Genomic DNA, 15023 nt, shown 5'->3' on the forward strand with positions numbered 1-15023 from the left:
ATTAATAGTTCCTCCTAGAGCCGCCTGCACATGCAACTAACTTATCAGTTTGAGAGGGGGACCCAAGCCTTGGTGGACTTGGGTCGTCCTTGATCATCAAGGAAAGTGATTTCAATCACTTGATGATTAGGAAAAAGAACCTGTGGTGCTCCCCCTGATTGAATTACCTGCTTTTGCTTCCAAGCTGTTTGTCTTTTACCAGTATTTGAATTTATTGTTTTAGCATTTACTGGTTTTACAGTTTCAGGTTTTGCTTGTACAGGTTTTTCTTCTTTGACCTCTGATTTTAAGGCCTTTTCAATTACCTTTTGCTTCTTTTGCTTTAACTTCTTTTCCCTTTCTTTCAAGACACGTGGGTCTTGTTTCGGGGAAACTGATCGTTTTTGGTAATCGATTTCTTGGGGAGCACTCGTTTTTTACTTCAGATTTTGCACGTGTGGGCAATATCTTACAATATGCCCAACCGTGCCACATTCAAAACATGTTCTCCGCTCTACAAACTTCGGAGAAACATGTTGATGACCAGACGGAGAACCAGACGATGAACTTTGTGATCTAGACGTGCTTGGACCTAAATCACATCCGTTGGTGTGTTGGGTGTAATTATTCTGATCATTTCGTTTTAAAATTCTAACTTGTTTTACAAAATCAACGTTAGATTTATCCTGAAATGTTTCAAGTTTGTCTGAACCCGTGGATCCAACAAAGTTCATTTTCGGTTCTCGTTTCTTAACAGGAGCTCTTTTGTTTTGCACCTTTTGTTGTTGAACTTTAGGTTGCTCAACCTTTGATTGTTGAATTTTAGGTTGTGCAGCCTTAGGTTGAGTAGCCTTAGACTGTTCAACTTTAGGTTGTTGAACCTTTGGTTGTTCAGTCTTAGGCTGTTGAACTTTAGGTGCTTGAACATTCTTGTTCTGAGCCTTCTTTCCCTGTACCTTACCCTTTCCGGAGTTGACTTGTTGTTTTCGCTCAATTGGTAGTTTTTGGTTTCCGTATTGTTTTCTAATTTGTTCACACGGAATTGGATCACATTGAGTGACGGTAACTTTGCCACTTTTGTTCCCCAAAAACTTATCAGTGCATCCTTCAAAAATTTGCTCAATTAAGTCTTGATTTACATTTTTAATTGGAAAATCTTTGTTAGAGTAGATTTTGCTATCTCCTTTGAGCGTGTACAACAAATTATTCCCTTCAAGGCTAAATACAAGGGACTCCATTGCTTTTGACATTTCAGTCTTACTCAGTTTCACTGGTGGATCACACAGGATGTGATTCTCGATTGGAATATCTGTTGTAACTGAGTTAGACTGTTGTTTCACAATTTCTTCAGGTTCATCGTCCGAAGAGTCAGCATCCTCAACAATGGGAGGACTCTGTTCCTTAACACACGATGAATCTGTCACATTCTCAGATTCTGATTGACCCGAGGATGATGTACCAGTTGTGAACCCGAGGCCTGCTGCAAAGTCATCTAGACCGAGTGGCACAGTAGGTTCAAAACGGGGCATATCCTCGTCATCAGGCAATTTGGAGTAATTGTGATTCATTGGGGGAGGACATGATTTGAATCCAATACATTTTGCATCCCCCTTTTTCTTTTGAACGTCAATGATGTGATCCAATACATAGCGGGAATTGGAATAGCTTTCCAGTTTCTGCTTAATTGTCTCACATTCACATCGAGCTGTTGCTAACTCAACCATTTGCTTTTCAATTGTGTCAATAAGATTATTGTTAGCATGTTGTTTTCGCAAAACAGCCTTTTGTAATTCTGAAACATCATGTCTTAATGACGCAATTGTTGCTTTAAATTCCTTTTCATTTCTGGTTAAAAACAAGTTAGCTTCGGTTGCTTTAGAAAGATCTACAATCAATTCTTGATTGTGTTTGTGTGTGATTTCAAACTGACTTTCCTTTTCAGCATATTTTAAACACTTTGCACATTCAATAGGAACAGAAATAGAGTCAGAATTAGTATCACATACCTGAGAAGTCTGACCTTCTACGTGAGCCATAAAGGCTGTATGAAAAGAAAAAGATCCATCTTCAGAGAAGAACTGAGCAAGCTTCTCGGAAGTTCCAGTAGATTTCTGGCAGAGAATAGATCTCCTCTTGCATAATGCTTCAGCTTCAGCCAAAAGCTCATCAACCTCCAAATCTAAAGCATCACTTGATAAATCACCAGCATCAAGTGATTCCCCATCCATGCTCCCACTATAACCCGAACTATCTTCATCTTCTGAAGATTCACCAGCAGACACGGGTTCTACTACTTTCTCAATCACTTTAGCATAACATGCTGTTCCACCATTTCCTCCTTCTCCAAGCTGAAGGTTCCAGTTGCAGATTTCATCAGCTTGAACAACCAATCCTCTGTGGGGATTAGTGTTTGTGGATCCAGATGCATTTCCTCCAACAGGAACTATTGATCTGACAGAATTGTTGTTCAGTTGTTGTTGTGGCTGTCCTTGATTCCTGAAGGGATTCTGATTTCCTTGCTTAGGTGGCTTCTGACACTCCCGCTTGAAGTGACCCTTTTCACCACAATTGAAGCAAGTGACAGCATTCTTATCAAAACCATACTTGGTGTTGTTGTTGCTATCCAAGTTGGTTCTCCCCGTCCTTTCCATAAACTCCTTTGCTCTTCGAATTGCACTAGCAAGCGCCCATTTGATATCCATCATTTCAAACTCTTCTCTGTCCACTTGCTGATAATCTTCATTGGTTAGATTGATATTCCCAATCTGACCTGCGACTAATCCACAATAAGCACTAACCAAGGTATTCAACATCTCCATATGCTCCTTGGCTATTTCGACAGTGACTTTGGAAAAGTTGGAAGTGTCTAATCTGACTGTGTTCGGATTGGAAGTGGCTTGAAAGTTTGAAGAGCTTCCATAAAACCCTTGTTGTTGCGGTTGTTGCTGCTGAGCTCTGCTTGGGTCTAAGAAAGGCGGTGGTGTGAATTGTTGAGCTGTCGGTTGCACATACTGTTGTTGAGAAGAAGAATCTGGTCTTGAATACATCATCGTGTATGCTGAAGGATCAAACTGATTTGTTGTGGAAGGTCCGGTGTTTGAGATGAAAGCTGTTTGAAGCTTCGCGTGTTGAGAGGCTGGTTTTTCTCCACTGATACCTCCTGCAATCCCATAGTACATCTCTGGATTTTGAGGAGTTAGTGTTCTTTTTGCCTTAAGCTTTTCTTCTACATCCTTGTTCTCCAATTTTTGAATTAACTCATAAACGGTGATTGTGTCTAGAACTGTCACACCCTGGCTTTGCGGAAGCGTGGTTAATTTGGTGTGACTTCTTAATACCTTAGCTTAATCATAACAAAGCTATATGAATTAAAAACATTCAAGATCATCCATTAAGTTTTGAAAACCAAATACAACACCATTGTATTAACGGGAATACACCCTAACAACCATAGTCATGTTCAACAAACAAACAGAACATAAACACAGTTTAAGGACTGTGACTTGTCCAGGAAAGAGTCACATTCCCTAAACCCCGGATGACCTCGGAAACTAGTGCAGCGGGAAAACGTGCCATACCGTGCCAGATCCTTTAATTCCCTGAAATACATGTAAGTTGAAAAATCAACAATAATGTTGAGCGAGTTCATGTGTTTAGTATGTGCGCGCGAATAAACCTTTATAACCATTGTAAGTGTGAATATTTTGTAAACTCTGGTATGAAAGCAAATAAGGAAACATATCAGTTAATGTGTAACCACATGGTCCAACCTGCGGGCGCATGGGAGGGGATAGGACAAGGTCACCACATGGTCCAACCTGCGGGCGCATGGGTGGGGTTACGACAAGGTCACCACATGGTCCAACCTGCGGGCGCATGGGTGGTGTTACGATAAGGTCACCACATGGTCCAACCTTAGGGCGCATGGGTGGGGTTTGTTATGCTCAAATAGGCCTATCACTTGTATCCCTCGATCGTACTACGAGGACTAATGTTCTTAAGGTTTCACCTACCCAAATCACATAACCTAACAGTTCCTTCCTTAGCTGACCATACCATGTAAGAAATATTCATAATCATAGTAACATGTATTTCACCCCCGCAGTTTAGAAAACTGAAAACAGTTAAGAGAAAAGGGGGACATGAACTCACAGTCAGTGCGTCGCTATACCAAGTACTCCAAATATCCGATAGCTGTGCAACGACCTACATGTGCTAATTCTATTAGACGGATGGCCGTGCCTTAGCTTTATAGTTTACATTTCTGGGGATACAGTTAGACAACCGTTCCTTGTATATACTTGGTAATTTAATTTCCTTCCCAAGGATGGGGGATTTAATACATGTGCATTCGTATCAACTCATTAAGTCCCACTTAATATATTTTTACTTCTCATTCCAAAATATAAATATTTTTCTCAAAAATATTATATTTTCTCTTCACATAATATTTTCCAAAATAATACGTTGACAAAATACGCGTTTATGAATATTTCCGTATAAAGTGTAGGTTACGTTTTAACGATTAAGCGGTAATAGTAATTACCGGTGTAACTTATACGTTCGTCGTGTAAGCGTTTGTATTATTTTGGGTTCGTCAACGTTTGTAAATATTATTTTTACTCTAAAAATAATATTTATATATTTTCACAAAATAATCATAAACAGTGTGGTGAAAAATATATTTACCGAATATATATTTATCACGTTTAGTTTTGTGAAAATCCCACCTCCGATTATTTAATAAATAAAGTAATGGCGAAATATATTTTAAAAATATGTCAAAAGCAGTCTAACACTTGTAAATAATTCTAAGTGTTAGATTTTAGAAAAATTTCGCCAGAGTTTCCCCTGTAACTGGAGGTGGCCACGCTTTCAAGCGTATCATTTTCTTTTACAAAATCACTTCAACACTTCTTTAAATCAATCAATCAATTTCCAACACATCAAACTAATTTTCAACACATCAAACTAGTCGACAAGTATGTAAAATCGCATTATTACATGAACTTGTAGTTTTTCTGAAAACTATTGTGTAGATCTCCTTATATTTAGTGGATCTATGTATAAAATAGTTTAGTCTTGTAAAAACCCCGTTTTTAGAACAAATCATCCTTTACAACTTCCCGTCATCTTTCTCAAAGATTGATATTTTGTCGAATACTTCTTATTTCACAAGTGTTTATACACTTGTGGTTTGTAAAATCACATTTGTTAGTTTGTCATCCAACTTATATAAAACATGATTTTCTCGACACTTGGTTCTACGAATATACCACTTGTACATACGTAGATCCGCTAGTTTAAATACTATTTCACAAGTCAAAATACTTTTACACAAGTTCATGTTTCTCGTGTGGTGGAGTTTCACCTTTTAACCCTCGTACCGATAGAAACAAGCTTATGTCAAGATCTATGATCTTAACAAAGTCGGGTTAAACGATGATAAGAGCCACCACATCGTAGATCGGGTCTCAACAATCAACATATTCAAATACTACAACTTTTACACATGTTATGAGCTTTTAACCAACAAAAATCAAGTTTTAGTAGACTTTAAAGATTCGAAACGCATGATTCCGACTTTTAACCGTTAAAAATCATATTAACCACTTTAAATACGTTCGAGAGTGAGTTTTAAACATTATACCTCTAGCTCGGGGCTAGGGAAGAATCTAGTCGAAAATGTGGTGGATAAAAGCTAAGAAACGAGGTCCTTCCACTTCCGCTTGCTTCAAGCTTCCTAATGCGTGACCCGTAAGCCTTGTATATGCTTGAAATGGATGAACAAGAATCGAAGGTGGTGGTGGTGACCCTATGTGGGTTCGGCCGAGAATGGGGAGAGGGCAAGAGAGTGTGTGTGTTGGTGATTGGGAAGTGTGAGATCTCTTGTGCTAAGCTCTTGTATTTATAGACAATTTTAGGATTATCGTCCAACGGATCTTGTGTCCCCTAGATATTAAACATACACCAATTAAATAATCAACATGTGTACTTCCTTGTTCCCTTGGTTTGGCCGATCTCTTTAGGGGGGGGGTATCCGGTTGGTTTTCAATGGTTCAGTTAGTGTTTAGTTTAGTTAAGTAGGTTAACTCTAGAGATTAACCCCGTTAGTTGCATGATGTGTTATAAAGCGGGTGTTAGGGTAATCAGGGACCCTAACTGGCTCAGAAAAAGACCAATAATATTTCTGGCAATATTTTTATGTTCCGGGTATAGTCCGGTTGTTCGGTTGGATAGTAATCCGTTAAAGTGCTTAAGTAATCTTTTAAGCGTCGTAAGTAATATTTTTAGCGACACAATTTATTCTGCAAAGTGTCAGGAATATTTCCCCATGTTTTGGCACTTTATTAGTTAGCTAGAAGCTAGTATGTTGATAAAAGTGCTGTGTTTCGTGCTTAGAGTACGTTTTAGGCACATCCAATCATTACATCTTATTCCTAGAGACGCAGTTATACAACCCTTGTATCCCTAAACACACTCTGGGTGTAGTAAAATATTTCTGGCTCATACAGGCCTTTAGAGGCAGTGTCTGCCTGATGCTGGCTTTATCAGCATGTTCAATTGGTTATCCGTTCAAATGCTACTGTGCTTTTGTACATCACGTTTTTCACTAAAGTTCAGTAAGTAAATAATGTAGTGACGGAAATCAAAGTATGATGTAGATATGTACAAGTATCAACAGTCAAGTAGCAGTTCATCAGTAATCTCAGTTTAAGCACAGTAATTAAGCAGCAATTAAGAGTTAATTAAGTCGTACGGATACCTGGTTTAGTGAGGGTTGTCACATTCTCCCCCCGTTAGAAGAATTTCGTCCCGAAATTTTAGGTTCTGCTTGTAGAAGCAGGGTTCTTAGGAAATAAGTGGGGGTATTTCTGGTCCTTACGCTCCCAGGTGAATTCAGGACCATGTCTAGCATTCCAACGAACTTTGACGAGCTTGACACTGCTCCGGCGGGTCTTGTTTACTTTCCAATCCGTGACCTCAACAGGTTCTTCAACGAAGTGGAGCGTGTCATCAACATGAATTTCGTCGGTAGGAATGGCCATGGTATCTTGAGTTGGGCTTCTCTTCAGATTGGATACATGAAATGTATCATGAACATTATTCAGTTCGGCAGGTAGATCCAACTTGTATGCTACGGTCCCAATTCTTTCCAAAATTCTGAAAGGACCAATGTAGCGCGGATTCAACTTCCCACGCTTCCCAAAGCGTGCCACCCCCTTCCAGGGTGATACCTTCAACAAAACCATATCTCCTACCTCGAACTCTTGAGGTTTCCTGCTTCGATCTGCGTAGGCCTTTTGCCCGTCGCGAGCCGCACTAATGCGATCTCGGATTTGTGCGATCTTGTTGGTGGTTTCCTGGACTACTTCAGGACCAACCAACTGTCTATCACCAGCGTCAGACCAATAGAGCGGTGATCTGCACTTGCGCCCATATAAAGCTTCGAATGGCGCGGCACCAATACTGGTGTGGTAGCTATTGTTGTATGAAAACTCAACCAGGGGTAAATGCTTATCCCAGCTACCGCCCAAATCCATCACACATGCTCTCAGCATGTCTTCCAATGTCTGAATCGTCCGCTTGCTTTGACCGTCGGTCTGCGGGTGAAAAGCAGTGCTCAGATTCAACTTTGAGCCAAAAGCTTCCTGGAAGGATTGCCATATCCTTGATACGAACCTTCCGTCTCTATCGGAGATAATCGAGAGAGGTACTCCATGGCGTGTAACAATCTCTCTCATGTAGATTTCGGCCAATTTGCTTGTATTATCCTTCTCGCGGATAGGTAAAAAGTGTGCAGACTTCGTTAATCGATCCACTATCACCCAGATAGTGTCATGGCCTCTTGGCGTTCTTGGCAATTTCGTAATAAAATCCATAGAGGTTTGTTCCCACTTTCACTTGGGAATCTCTGGTCGTTGCAGAAGTCCTGAAGGCTTCTGGTATTCTGCCTTAACCTTGGCACATGTTAAACATTTGCTCACATAAACAGCAACATCGCCTTTCATCCTAGGCCACCAATAATAATATTTAAGATCCTGGTACATCTTATCCGCTCCAGGGTGGATAGAGCATCGTAACTTGTGAGCTTCATCGAAAATAACCTTCCTTAAACCACCAAACAAAGGAACCCAAATCCTTTTCTCAAAACACAACGTTCCTTCCTTGTTTGGTACCAACAACTTCTCCATCCCACGGAGATACTCTTCTGCAAGGTTTCTTTCCTTGGGAGCTTCTTGCTGCGCTGCACGAATGCGCGAGGAAAGATCGGTTTGAATAATCATTTCCAAAGCTCTAACCCTTATGGGCTTGATTCTTTCTTTACGACTTAGGGCATTGGCGACCACATTCGCCTCCCCTGGATGATACTTTATCTTGCAGTCGTAGTCGTTCAACAACTCAACCCATCGTCTTTGCCTCATATTCAACTCCTTCTGGTTGAATATATGCTGGAGGCTCTTGTGATCTGTAAAGATCGTACACTTCGTACCATAAGGGTAGTGTCTCCAGATCTTCAAAGCAAAACCACTGCGCCTAGCTCCAAATCATGCGTGGTATAGTTCTTTTCGTGCACTTTCAGCTGATGTGACGCATAGGCAATAACCTTTTGGCGTTGCATCAACACACCACCCAATCCTTGACGCGATGCGTCGCAGTATACCACAAAATCATCGGTACCTTCCGGTAGAGCTAGGATTGGCGCGTTACAAAGCTTACCTTTCAATATCTGAAATGCTTCCTCCTGTTTGATTCCCCAATCAAACTTCTTATCCTTCTGCGTGAGGAGCGTCAATGGTTGAGCGATCTTTGAAAAGTTCTCGATGAACCTTCGATAATAGCCAACCAAACCCAAGAATTGCCGAATCTCGGTTGGCGTCTTTGGCGTTTCCCAATCCTTGATCGCCTTGATCTTGGTTGGATCCACGTGGATTCCATCTCCATTTACCACGTGCTCAAGGAATTGGAGTTTGTGTAGCCAAAACTCGCACTTAGAGGATTTGGCGTACAGCTGCTCTTTCTTTAGCAGTTCCAAAATAGCTTTTAGATGCTGTTCGTGCTCAGCCTTTGTTCTTGAATAAGTCAAGATGTCGTTGATAACACAATCGCGAATTTGTCCAAGTACGACTTGCAAACTCTATTTATTAAGTCCATAAACACTGCAGGTGCGTTGTCAAACCAAACGGCGTAACAAGGAACTCGTAGTGTCCATAACGAGTTCTGAAGGCTGTCTTCGGGATACTTTCCTCTTGTATCCTTAACTGATGGTATCCAGATCGCAAGTCTATCTTTGAGTAGAAGCTTGAACCTTGCAGTTGATCAAACAGATCATCAATTCTTGGCAGAGGGTATCTATTCTTGATCGCCGGCTTGTTCAGCTCCCGGTAGATGATGTTTATCTGAAAACCATCATCCCTCTTTTTGACGAGTGGTAATGGGGTTACCCCAAAAGGGAATTTTGGTCTGTTATCTTCCTTCTCTACCCATTGCTAAAACTTCTCTGTCATTCCTTGCATCTCCGAAAATGTAAGTTGCTACGATGCATTGACTACGGGTGCAGTGCCTGGAATTTATTGTGGAGGAGACGATTCCGGCAAGTCTTCGAGGAAGACTTCGGGGTATTTTCCAACCACAGGGATGTCTTCGGGTTTTGGTTCTTCGGCTTCTTTTTCCACGACATGAGCCAAGAATGCAACACATCCTTTGTGCGAAAATTTTTCTGTCTTCTCTGCCTGATAATCCGTAGGAGCGTATCCTGCTCCATGAATCACAATCATTTCTCCGTTCATCGTCGGGGTGCGGATGACAATCTCCGCCGGGTTGTTCGACAACCAGTCCATCCCAATTATCACGTCGAAGCTTCCGTTAGGCTTGTTCTATCGAGAACTGGGTATCTAGGTTAATTACTACTAAAACAACTATATTTTCTGAAGCTAAAATTTGACAATACTGTCAAATAGAGCGTAACATTGACTATTATGAGACGTACCGATATCCACGCTTGGATTCTATCCCCGCTATTGAGCTTTCATCCACGTGCCTGAGTGTTCTTAGGGCAATACTTCCGGAAATGCCCCACATCACCGCAATTAAAACATGCTTGGCCACAGCCTTGATCGTCATCATCCCTGCCTTGATAGTTGTCGTCGTCGTTATTTCCTCCGCGATTTCCGTTACCATCTTGACCACTATTTCCATGTCTAATACCTTGCTGACACGTTTCCTTGACATGTCCCACCTTCCCACAGTTACCACATTTTCCATATCTACACCGCCCCTTATGGTGACGTCGACAGTTGTCGCACTTTGGTAGGATACCCGTGTACTCTTTTCTCTTTTTGGCCTTGTCGTCGCTACTCGACTGGGTACCCTGTTTGAAATTCGCCAACTTCCTCTTGTTGTCCCCAGATGACTCTACATGAGTCTCCTTCTTCTCCTCAGAGGTTGAAAATTTGTTCATCCTGATTGCCTCTTCCGTCAGGGCTACACTTAGATTGATGGCCTCGGTGATTGTTGCAGGCTTTGATGCCGTTACCATGCTCATGATTTGGGGCGCCAATCCCCAAATGAAACGCTCAATCCTTTTAAATTCTGGATCTACCATGTAAGGAACGATACGTGATAGAACTTGGAACTTCTCCACATACTCAGCTATTTTTGGACCTTCCATCTTCAAGTTCCAGAACTCAGTTTCTACCTTCTGGCTTTCTGTTCTCGAACAGTACTTTTTATGCATTAGCTGTTTCAGCTCGTCCCACGATAGAGCATATGCAGCAGCCTCGCCCATTGTCTGAACCTGAAGTTTCCACCATGACAGAGCCCCATCTCGGAACAGCCCGGAAATGTACGTGACCTGATCTCTTGGGGCGCATTTGCTCGCACGCAAAACAGTGTCCGTCTTCTCAATCCAGCGTACGAAGGCTACGGCACCCCCATTGCCGTCGAAATGTAGGGGCTGGCAGCCTAAGAACTGCTTGTAGGTGCAGCCGTTGGGTGGGTTATTTCCTGAGGTACCTCCGTTGCGTTCGGAGCGATGGGCCTCGTATTGTGCGATGACTGCAGCAATGATTCCCTGAAGTTCCGCCTCATTGGTGGGTATGCGTATATCCCGTCTTGGAGGCATCTTCCTATGATGATCGTACGGGTCAGGTCATAGTAAGTGAAATGTGCGTAAGTATACAGCAATATCAACACATAACATCTCATGTTATAAATAAATCAATCGCATAACATCTCATGTTATAGACATAAACAATAGATCACTTCGATTGTATTGCCACAAATCGAGACCAGAATGTAAGGTTTACAGGTACCCAACTGTATCATACAACATCAATGACTTAGTAGGTGACGACCCTAGGCAAGTCGGGTGATCGCTGGTCATGCTCAGGAATCTCTGATTCGTCCATTTTCAAATTCCAGGACTCCATCTCAAGCTTCTGTTATTCCAGTCTTAGAACCATATTTCTCCTTAATCATTTCCTTGGGCTCGTCCCAGCTCAGTGCATAGGCAGCATTCTGTTCCATGGCCTGACCCTGATGGTCCCACCATGGGAGTGTGCCATCTAGAAATGACCCCGAGGTAAAGGTAACACTCGGTTGGGATGAACAATTAGTCATTCTTGGTATGAAGTCAGTATTTTCGGACCAACGAACAAATGTAACGGCGCCTCCTGTTACGTCGAAGTTCAAAGGCTTGTAGTTTAGGTGCTGCTTATAGGTGCAGTCAGCTGGGGGGGGGGGGGGGTTATTTCCAGTAGTGCCATTGCTGTGCTAAAAGCGGAGAGCTTCATGTCATGTAATTGCCTGTGAGATGCGTTTTTGTAGCTCGGCTTCTATCCTTGGCAACATACTGGTGTTTGTGTCACGCCTGGGTGACATTCTCTTCTGCCGAAATGGCATGAAGTGGGTTAGACAACTTCCCAATTGTCTATGAGATACATAGCACCATAAGCTATCATGTACTCACCTAATTTTACACGTAAATATACTCAATGTATGGGTGGGGAAATAAATTACTGAGCCTTCACATAGGCTTGCCAATTTTGGCTTGTTGCTTGAAATAGGATGAACTCGAGGCTTCATTGCCTTGGTCATTCGTGTTCGAGTTATTTCCTGCTACATTGGTTTTCATTAGCTTGACCCGCAGAGTCCACCAGGATTTCTGTGCACTACAAGTTGTTATTACGTGGGCCCCCGTAATAATAAATTGTCTTGCACAGCTACCCAAATTTTCTCCCGTCCAAGCAGATGATCAATCAAGGAGCAACAGCAGGTGCATCGGCATGAACAGGGTCATGCTCCAATGCGGTGTTAGGAGCAACGCCTGGCTTAGGGGCCACGGCTGGCCCCGGATCAACAAACTCTATCTCAAAATCAGCTGGATCAACCATCACAGAGGGTTGCAGGATCCTCACAGGGCTGGTCTGAGTGTATGAACTCAGGGTCTTGGTCTGGATCAAAACCAGATGGAAGAACAAGATCACCCTCAATACTGTGATCAAACTCAAAGCTATGTGCGGGAACCGGTGCAGCTGATGATGCCGTACCAGGGTCGGCGTCGTGTGAATGGTGCTGCACTCCCTGTATATGCGAAAATGCGGATGTCAGGATCTCAAATGAGTCTGGGACAGGGGAATGGGCATGAGTTTCCCCTGCAGGAGCGTCCGCAAGCAGTAGGCTAATACCAGCAGCAATAGGGCCTCGCCCTCGAATGGGTCCTCCTCTAGTAGATCGTTATCGTCGTCAGAGGCCACGTCGGGGGGGGGGGGGCATATCAACAATGGGATATGCGGCAAGGGGCACAGGAGCAGGGATCACCGTGAGTGGCAAATTCCCAACGAGATGGCCATCAGTAGGCTCTGTTACGACATCAGGCAGCGCAAAAGGGCTGAAAGTCGTCATCGTCTGTGCCGGTAGTATCGGAAATGTACACCTCGTGCTCCGATGAAACTATGTTGTCTGATACTATGGCCATGGGATTCGTAGTGTCCATCTTTCTAGTACATGATGAAGGTATGGCGTGTGTGACACATACGTATAACAATCAATCATATAATCATATAAACATATTAGTCACCAAGTAAGAAATCAAATAATTCTCCTAGTCCCACTAGCCTTCCAGCCTCTCAGACTGCTCTTCCTAGTCCCACTAGCCTTCCAGCCTCTCAGACTGCTCTTCCTAGTCCCACTAGCCAATTCTCCTAGTCCCACTAGCCAACCACCTCGATCTCCCAGATCGAGCCTCGGCCTCCAAGACCGAGCCTCAGCCTCCAAAACTGAGCCTATAATTAATAAATAAAATGTGCTCAACATTTGTTTGTAAAAACGTTTTGGATCTGGACTTAAGTGGTATGCAGTAAAAATGTTTTCGTGAGAGCCCTAGTGATCATAGTCTAGACTCGAGAAGGAATCCTAGTTCGCTATGATCAGAGCTCTGATACCAAGCTGTCATACCCTGGCTTTGCGGAAGCGTGGTTAATTTGGTGTGACTTCTTAATACCTTAGCTTAATCATAACAAAGCTATATGAATTAAAAACATGCAAGATCATCCATTAAGTTTTGAAAACCAAATACAACACCATTGTATTAACGGGAATACACCCTAACAACCATAGTCATGTTCAACAAACAAACAAAACATAAACACAGTTTAAGGACTGTGACTTGTCCAGGAAAGAGTCACATTCCCTAAACCCCGGATGACCTCGGAAACTAGTGCAGCGGGAAAACGTGCCATACCGTGCCAGATCCTTTAATTCCCTGAAATACATGTAAGTTGAAAAATCAACAATAATGTTGAGCGAGTTCATGTGTTTAGTATGTGCGCGCGAATAAACCTTTATAACCATTGTAAGTGTGAATATTTTGTAAACTCTGGTATGAAAGCAAATAAGGAAACATATCAGTTAATGTGTAACCACATGTTCCAACCTGCGGGCGCATGGGAGGGGATAGGACAAGGTCACCACATGGTCCAACCTGCGGGCGCATGGGTGGGGTTACGACAAGGTCACCACATGGTCCAACCTGCGGGCGCATGGGTGGTGTTACGATAAGGTCACCACATGGTCCAACCTGCGGGCGCATGGGTGGTGTTAAGACAAGGTCACCACATGGTCCAACCTTAGGGCGCATGGGTGGGGTTTGTTATGCTCAAATAGGCCTATCACTTGTATCCCTCGATCGTACTACGAGGACTAATGTTCTTAAGGTTTCACCTACCCAAATCACATAACCTAACAGTTCCTTCCTTAGCTGACCATACCATGTAAGAAATATTCATAATCATAGTAACATGTATTTCACCCCCGCAGTTTAGAAAACTGAAAACAGTTAAGAGAAAAGGGGGACATGAACTCACAGTCAGTGCGTCGCTATACCAAGTACTCCAAATATCCGATAGCTGTGCAACGACCTACATGTGCTAATTCTATTAGACGGATGGCCGTGCCTTAGCTTTATAGTTTACATTTCTGGGGATACAGTTAGACAACCGTTCCTTGTATATACTTGGTAATTTAATTTCCTTCCCAAGGATGGGGGATTTAATACATGTGCATTCGTATCAACTCATTAAGTCCCACTTAATATATTTTTACTTCTCATTCCAAAATATAAATATTTTTCTCAAAAATATTATATTTTCTCTTCACATAATATTTTCCAAAATAATACGTTGACAAAATACGCGTTTATGAATATTTCCGTATAAAGTGTAGGTTACGTTTTAACGATTAAGCGGTAATAGTAATTACCGGTGTAACTTATACGTTCGTCGTGTAAGCGTTTGTATTATTTTGGGTTCGTCAACGTTTGTAAATATTATTTTTACTCTAAAAATAATATTTATATATTTTCACAAAATAATCATAAACAGTGTGGTGAAAAATATATTTACCGAATATATATTTATCACGTTTAGTTTTGTGAAAATCCCACCTCCGATTATTTAATAAATAAAGTCATGGCGAAATATATTTTGAAAATATGTCAAAAGTAGTCTAACACTTGTAAATAATTCGAAGTGTTAGATTTTAGA

This window comes from Helianthus annuus, chromosome 6 (assembly GCF_002127325.2).
Source record: "Helianthus annuus cultivar XRQ/B chromosome 6, HanXRQr2.0-SUNRISE, whole genome shotgun sequence".
In the NCBI taxonomy this organism is placed as follows: Eukaryota; Viridiplantae; Streptophyta; class Magnoliopsida; order Asterales; family Asteraceae; genus Helianthus; species Helianthus annuus.